A 6,000-nucleotide genomic window follows, 5' to 3' on the forward strand; every position below is an offset into this window, starting at 1 on the left:
CATAAAATAGATAGATAGATAGATAGACACAGACAGAGAGAGATAGATAGATAGATAGATAGATAGATAGATAGATAGATAGATAGATAAATGCTAGTTTGACATTTTCTTCTCCAACTCATTTGACTGATGAGAAACCTAAAGCATACAGGGTTAAATGATGGGATCACCCAGCTAATAAGATCTGAGGTCAGATTTGAACTCAGGAAGATGAGTCTTCCTGACTCCAGGCCTACCATTCTATGCACTTAGTCACCCAGCTACCCCAATTACTGAAATTCTAAAGCAGATAATTCCATATTATGTTTTCCACCTCCATTTCTTTACTCACACTATTTCCTATTTCTGGAATGTCCTCCTAACTCATCTATAGCTATATATATATATATATATATATATATGTATATATATATATATACATATATATATATATATATGTATATATGCATATTACAAACATGGCACATATATAGAGTATGTTCAAGGAAAAGTTGTATCTCTGGTGGGAGGGTTGCTGAGTCCTTTTCAGGACTGTTTTCCACCTTCGAGTCTACCTGAGCCTTCTAATTCACACCTGTGGCTCCAAGAAGATTTAGCATGTCCAGTAGCCACACTCCAATAAACCATTTCTGCAGATAGGCTAAACCAGGTTGAGGATAACAAAGACGGTCTCAAACCCATCAGTGAGTTAAGGGTATATCTATCCCTGTCATTGTCCTCCTTGAACCTGAAGGACAACTACTAACTAATCCCAAGCATCTGAAAACTTCTACTGGTGGAATGGGCAGATGAGATTAATTTGTCCCAAAGGCCATGAAGGTGACTGAAGCAAGTGATATGGAACACTTGGTCAGATATCAAAGACAACAATGTCATCCACTACATCCTGGACAATCACCAGTCATCTTGACATTTGTCCTGCTAATGAACTTTGATGACTTTGGATGAGAAAGTGAGGTTGCTAAATACTTCTGCCTCATTTAAAGCCAATTTGAAATGTCATCTTGTGAAGGGATTGATATTCTTTTTCTTTCTTTTTTTAAGGTTTTTTTTCAAGGCAAATGGAGTTAAGTGACTTGCACAAGGCCACAGTTAGATAATTATTAAGTGTCTGAGGCTGGATTTGAATTTACGTACTCCTGACTCCAGGGCTGGTGCTCTATCCACTGCACCACTTAGCTGCCCCTAGAGATTGATACTCTTAGATAAACAGCAGCTTGCTCTGGATCACACAGCTACAGAGTATCTGAACTTTGCTCTCCCTAACTCTATGCCCAGCACTCTACCCTCTGCATCATCAAATATATACAAAGAAATTTAATATACAAGTTTACTAGGGAATTAACAGAAGAGAGGCAAATGAGGAGACAGGCCCATTCATTTTACAGATAAGAGACTGACTGGACAGAGACCTAGAAATATTAAATAGCTTTCACAAGATCCCAAACCGCTAGTAAATATCAGAGGTATCATTTGCACCCAGATTCTTATGACCTCCCCAAACCAGTCTGTTTTCTAATACACTCTATTGCTTCATAGACTGCATCAGAATCCTCTGCCTCTGGGATCTCTAATTGGGGCCAGAAGATCTCTCTTCCCAGGATCTCCATTGATAGATCAAGTCAGTTCAACCTTTTTCCACTCAGCTAAACTTCTATGAAATTTTAATCATGTTTTGCATTGAGTATTTCTCCCCCTTCCTTTTATTTATTGTCTTCCCCCATTAAATTGGAAGCTATTTGAAGGCAGAAACTATCTTTTGCCTTTTCTTTGTGACCCTAGGGCTTAGTATAGTGTCTATCACACAGATGCTTAATCAAACTATGTTGATGGATTAACTGACTACACATGAAGATAATCTACTGTTTTAAAAGAAGTAAGAATAAAACAACATTCTCTAGAGATTCCTTCCCCAACCTCAATTTGGCCGAATAGTTGATTTTTACTGTAATAACAAATTGTTATCAGGTATCTAAGAAACAATTTGCCCAGTCTATATTCCCTGCACTTTGTGAATAGACTCCAAATAAAGCTATGGAAGCTCAGTGTTTGAGGAAGTGGTTAGATCTCACCCAAACCCCTTTTGGCTAATGTTGATTGTAGAATTAAGACACCCACCAACTTTTTGTGACCTTAGAAGTGGTGTGGGTTTTTCTGGACTTTCCTGCATCTGTAGGCACATGTTTGGAACATTTGCCCACACAATAACAGAATTTTTGAAGCCATCGGTAGACCTCATACCAATCTTTGCATATGCCATTTTTGAAAAGATTAGCTGTTTTTGAAATCTTAATGTTTCAGAAGAAAAAAACAGAAATATGATACTTACGACCCCAATCTTAAAAGTGGGGTTAAGTTTAAATTTTCAAAGTTTTTTTTTTTAACAGATCAGCCTTTTTTGGACAGTGAGCAAATAAATTAGCATTCAGGGCCTACGTGCTCTTCAAATAGCTTTGCTATAAATCTGCCCGTTGTTTATAATTATTGAATAAAGCTAAAAGTAAAGAAAACAAAAAACAAAATTGAAGGTCACCTCCATGTCATAAATATACATCAAAAAAGGATGTTAATGGACAAACCAGAAGACACTGGATATGATTTAAACTTTTCTTCATACTTCAGAATTATATTTATAATTTTGAAGGATTCTTGAACATTAAAATATAATAGGCTATTACACAAAATAGACTTCTAAGCGTTTAGAATTCTTGTGTCTCCTTTGTACAGTTCTCCTGTTTCCTTCTTGCTGACAGTCTGTCCTTCATCTGTTACTTTTCAGTGCCATCTGGGTACCTGCTGTAGTCTAGTAACCCAGGTAAAATTAGTCATTCAAATTATGTTAAAATCAGTAGTTCTGAGTAAAGTCTTTAAGGATTTCTTCCATGCACCAGTTCTGCATCAGCTATTTTTTCCCTAGCTCAAAAACTTTTTGACTATGCTTCTAAATTCATAACTTAGTACTAAATGGTTGAAGCTTCCAGAAACCTAGGCTCTTACAGAGAAGTGGAGTATTATTGTATCTAGAAATGAAAAGAACATAGTTTGCAACTTTTCAGTGTAGTCTATGAAGAACTATGAGTATAGAATAAAGATGAATCAGTCACTATAATGACAAGGTAATTTTTGAATTACAATGAAATGGATGGTCAGATATGAAGTGATGATTTGTATGAAAATGAGTATGACCCTAAAGAATGATATTTCATGTAAGTAGACTTGAAAGTTAGAGCAAAAGTTGAGGTGATAAGTAGGTGAAAATTGAGTAGAAATAAAAAGCATGTCCTAATTTGGATTTTGCTTTAACTTGTTTGTGTCATTTTTCTCAATACTACATCATTTCCTTTATAGACTAGGACTCATATTATCAATATAAGAAAATCATGGACTGCTTGTCAATGAGACAGCAAACAAATAATATTGTTAGTTAACTATATACCTTGTATCTCATAAAACTAAAAAAATGACTATTGCTTAATGCATATATAGTAGGTCTTATGAGTTTAAGATTCAAAGATGAATGACTATAACAGGATAAGTCTTGGGACTAAAGATTAAAACAATGTGGAGTGTGGTTTTGTCTGAGCAAAGGCACTGGGAAAACTGAATACTCTACTTAATTTCCTTGGTCTGTGACCCAGATGGTGCTTATAAATGGCAGGTTTAACCTGGGAAAGAACAAAAAGAAATTAATGACATCAATGAAACGGTAAGGTACAGCATTAAGGGGCCAACTTAAGCCTTTAGAAGTATTCATTGGTTGTGTAAGCTGCTGTTCTGGGAAATATCATAGGTCAAAACTGAATACTGCAGGGCCTATAAATACTATAAATAGCCTAAGATTACTTATTCCTCTTTTGCCTGTCTTTTCATTTCTCTCCCTCAAAAGGGGAAATAGCCTACCCTTGGATTTAAAACCTTCCCGACTGGTCGGAAGCTGTGGTAATACTTGCAGTATAACCTCATGAAGGAACTATCCCCATTAGCCACTCAAACAGATTATTAACCTCTAAAAATAAACATGAGTTGGGAAGTTTATTTCCCCCACAGAAAGAATCCCAGTTCTTATTGATTTTTTTCCTCTTTGTGAGCTAAAGTGCTTAGCCTGCTAAGTAAAATGTGTCTCAAGTAATATGACAAAATATAATAGACTTATTGACAAAATCTGAAGTTAGGAGCAGGTTTGGAAGGAAAAGTCCACAAAGCTACCTTCTGACTAACAGCAAGCTCCTTGAGGGTAGGGACTGGATCATTATTTCTTCTTTTGTATCACAAAGGAAAACAGGTCATTGCATAAAGGGAGCAAGAAATAATTGCTATTTGAATTTAAGTACAAGTAAATATCATCAGAAACTAAGTCAAATAACATGGGGAAACTGAGGTTCAGAGTTGTAAGATGACATCTAGTTTAGCATAATAAAGTATGATGAGTGCTAGGCTTGAGGTACAAAGAGTTGGGTTCAAATTTTGTCTCTGTTGCTTATGTCACTTCTGTTAAAAATCTGACAATATTTTTCAATGAAAAATTGAGGTCATTCTCTTAGAGCTCCCTTTGCTCTTTTCCTGACAAACATTATGTTAGATCAACCAAATTCCTTCTACCATTGTCTCCTCCTCCACATTAGACTTGATGAAAAGATTCCATTTCTCTTTGCCAAGGTCAACCTTTTATAAATACAACCTGAATTTTTCCCTCTCCCTCTTTTCCAGAAAATTTCTCTCTTCTTTCTCATTCTCTTTGTCTTTGTCTGTCTCTCTCTCTCTCTCTCTCTCTCTCTCTCTCTCTCTCTCACACACACACACACACACACACACACACACACACACACACATAAACATACACACACACACACATAAAGGGAAAGTAAAGTGATTTTTAACATTATATAATGTTATGAAGCAAATACTCTTCTTTTCAGTGATATGATAAGCTAATAATCTCTTCTCTTTGCTCAGAGCCCTAAGCATGATTTTGCACCTGACTGTATTCCAATAACTCATAGCTGGTAATCATATCATACTATTAAACAGTTAAAATTATTCAAACAGTTCAGGAAGTCAAATATGACATCAGCACTGCTAGGTAGTAGATTGACCTGAGCAGAGGAAGGCAAAAAATAAAGAGCAGTAAAATATGCTTTGGATGCATAAATAATTACAGTATTGGATGGGGTATAGTTCTGTTCTTCCAGAAAGAGGAGCAATGATAGTCCAGTATATCTTTAGACAGTCATGATGATATCCTAGAGTTGAGGAGGCAGAGTAAGAAGGAAATCACTTGAACTCTCCTATAATCCCTTCTTAACAGTCACAAAATAGCATCCCAAACAAATTTGGGATGGCAGAACTAGCAAAAAATATATAGGATAGAACAACCTTCTTAACTAAGAAACTTTGAAGTTCATCAGAAAAGGTCTGTTTCAATCAGATAAAAGGGGAGCACTGCCCAGGGCAGGAAGCATCCCTGAAAGCAGTTGCAGACCATGCCTCAGCAAGCCAAAAGGAGGTCCTGAGTCCTAGTGCAACATGAAGATGCGGACACCAATAACAGGCCAAAGTACAATCTTGGGTGAAAAGGCATAAGCCAGCTCCTAATTCCCAATATGCCTCATCAATTCAGGCAGATATCTGTGCTGGGATCCCCCATTCCCACCTGCAAGATCACTCATACCCAGATAGACACACCAGCTTCCAGATCACCACATGCCTCAAGGTATCTCTAGATGAATGTGCAGACACCAGTACAGGAATCTCCCACATGTCTCAATGTAGAACTAGGTTAATTGTCAGACTCCTGTGGTCTCCACCCCTCACCCTGTACCGTTAGTACAGGACCAGGCTAAAGATCACCTGAGGACCTCAAGGAAGCACCAGGCAAACCACTAGGGCCTGCAGCCTCCAATAGTAGAACCGTGGAGTAGTGCCCCTTCCACTTCCCTCCCTCACCCCCAAAAACAATTCTAAAAGTAAGGGGAAAGGGTAGAAGAGATGAACAAACAACAA

Source organism: Macrotis lagotis, chromosome 3 (genome assembly GCF_037893015.1).
Source record: "Macrotis lagotis isolate mMagLag1 chromosome 3, bilby.v1.9.chrom.fasta, whole genome shotgun sequence".
Classification (NCBI taxonomy): domain Eukaryota; kingdom Metazoa; phylum Chordata; class Mammalia; order Peramelemorphia; family Peramelidae; genus Macrotis; species Macrotis lagotis.